The sequence below is a fragment of the Tupaia chinensis genome, unplaced genomic scaffold, assembly GCF_000334495.1.
Source record: "Tupaia chinensis unplaced genomic scaffold, TupChi_1.0 Scaffold000638_1, whole genome shotgun sequence".
Taxonomy (NCBI): domain Eukaryota; kingdom Metazoa; phylum Chordata; class Mammalia; order Scandentia; family Tupaiidae; genus Tupaia; species Tupaia belangeri.
The window spans coordinates 298,855-301,600 of record NW_006160159.1 but is presented as its reverse complement, the minus strand read 5'-3'; the positions used below and the strand labels follow the sequence as shown (position 1 = coordinate 301,600).

Sequence of the window (2,746 nt, the reverse complement as noted above, 5' to 3'; positions counted from 1 at the left end):
CGCCCAGTGTGGTTTTCAAGCCCCCCAGTCTAGGACTCTGACCATGGGTGGCCATAAAGAAATCCAATACCTTAATCACCATGACACTTGCTAGCCCCTTTCTTAAAAGAGACTGAGGTATTAAGATACATGCAAGGTATTTTGAATCACACAAGAAAGATTCTGTGTTCCAGATAACATTGCTATTATTACTCATATCTTTTTAAATATGCATTTATTTATTTAAGTATTCTTCATTTCCACTAGGTGTACCTAAGGTCTGATATTCTTGGCATGCAGGACAGTACTGTATTGCTGCATGTCAAATGCTTTAATAAATAGAGCCATTTATGTTGATTTCATGTCACATAGCCAAGATACTACAGAAAAAAAAATCTGAAGCTTGCTTCACTAAGGATATTCTTTCATTTTCATTTATCCTCCTATATCACATGAAATATTTGGCATATAATGACTAAGATATTTCGCCTTCTAGAAAATATTGCACAGTCTGGGTACAAGAAATAGACATTGTAAAGATTAGAGTGTGTCAAGTCTGTATCGTTTTCTTCTTCTTTTTTTTTTTTTAACTGTAGTCTAAGTCAAGTTTTCCTTTGGTTCAGATTGTATTAGTGACAAAGTAAATTTGGTTGGAAAAACGTATTGTTTCTTAAATAGAAAAACTTAAGATAATATGTACTATGCACATATAGTTAAAACAATATAAAAATGGCCTATCCAATATGGCAATCGATTTTCAGAGGCTTTTTTTTTTTAAAAAAAAGAACAAAGATTAGTATGAAACAATACATCTAATTTAGTATTTGCGATCTTTATTTATGGTTCTTTTGTTCCTAGTGATGTGGCCATAATGAGAGTTTCATAGACAACATGGTTTTGTTTTAAAATTAAATTAGTTTGAATAGCTCTCTCTAATTTTATTAGTTGGTAACATTAACAGTCCAAATAATAAATCTTATATACATAGAAGAGAAATTGTCTAAGTCATTCAGAGGCTAATATTTCACTGTTTCATTTTGCAGGAAGAACAAAAAGGAGCTCCTCTAAATGAATAAATTGAGCTCCTCTAAATGAATAAATTGCTATTATTTAAAGCAACTAGTTGACTGAGACCAAAATTTGGAAGTTTTTCATATATTAGAACCTGCAGAGAAAAATCACAATGTGACAGTTACTTCAATAGGGTAAATACTGAGCTAGAATTACAAAACTACAAAGTACAGTTAAAAGAATAGCAGAGAAATGTGTAACAATTAAGATCTAAATTGAGGTTTTCCTTTATTAATTTAATTGATTATTTCTGATACATATGCAAGAGTTCCTGATGTCTTTCAGAACCACGTAGTTTAATACAAATCTCAAAATATTAAAAGCATCTTATAGAAAATTAGAAAACAGATGAGACACTTACGGACTCAAAATAATGCTAAGTGGTGCACATTTTAAAGTGACTTTAACAAAATTACCCTCCGCTTATTTAAAATAAACCAAACCAAACCTACCTCTTGAGTTTGTTTCACTTTATGAAAATTCCTTTTATAAGTGGTTTGTAAATAATCACTGGCTTGAGAAAGCTGGTCTGTAAAAAGGCTTGATACTTAACAAAATGTTAAAAATATCATATCCCATTTATCAGCTATAGCCAACATACTCAATTATATAACAAATTGCAGTAAGTGTCACTGACATGTGGCAATAATTAAAGTTATCAGATTATACATCACTGCACATTTTCCCATTCTCAAGTCATGTGTTACGTTTGCACTTATAAATTCTAGGCTTTCAAGTTAATGACTGCAGGTGGCATGATTGTTCCAAAGGTATTACAAGAAACAGCTTTATTTGAATTCCGAAACATCCGATATATTATGCAAACAACAAGAAGAATATCACCTGTTTTTTTCTTTTATTTTTTCCATTTTTCTTGCACATCTTAAGCTGAATGGGAAATGATCTTGCTGAGTTTTCCAAATAACCACGGACATTTTTGGAAAGATATCCACGTACTGTTAAAGCGACAGAGAATTTGAAGTCAAGAAGACTGGACCTGAAATTCTTGTTCTGCCACATACTTCTGTACGAGTTTTGGCAATCCCAAAACTTGATATTCTAATAAATGAGCTCCATAGCATGTTCCTTTCCGAGTTGTTACGAAGATTACAGAAGTCATTATTTATGATCCCTGCCAAAAAGTATCTGCAGAGTATCTTGTATTCACTGTTACTATTGTAACACCTTCCAAATATTTAAGTGAAAAAAAAAAATCAGTATTGAATGCTCTTTAAAGAATATGCCATAGAAATAAAGTTCTTTCCATTAAGTAAGGGACAATTTTCAAGGAAATTATGAGTTTTAGAGAGCAAATGTTAGAGCAACACATTTTATAAAATATACATAGTATTTAATTTAGCTATGTTTAGCATGTATTTAGTTTAAAACAATTACATAAACAAAAATTACCTGTAACCATATATACGTTAGGCTCAGTGCACACCACTCCAAAACACAACTGTAGGTCACAACATGCTATTAAAAAATATATATCTCTTCGGTGAATTGAGTATTTCTACTATTTATCTTGAGAAGGTGCTAACACGCAGCTCTGAAAAGCTGCTCTGTAAAGGAAATATACATCTATAAGTGAAATTTGTATTGGTCAAGTTGTCGATATCAGAAACAGTGCAGCTCATCTTGAGAATGTTTTTTTCTGCATAACAAGACATTTATTCACTATCTGTTTCCTTCC

General features: G+C 31.5%; 1 pseudogene; it reads right to left on the bottom strand.

Annotated features, from left to right (window-relative positions):
- LOC106736100 (thioredoxin-dependent peroxide reductase, mitochondrial-like) overlaps positions 1-2,170 on the bottom strand; it is a 17,727-nt pseudogene extending 15,557 nt beyond the window's left edge.
- Positions 2,171-2,746: the final 576 nt, after the last annotated feature.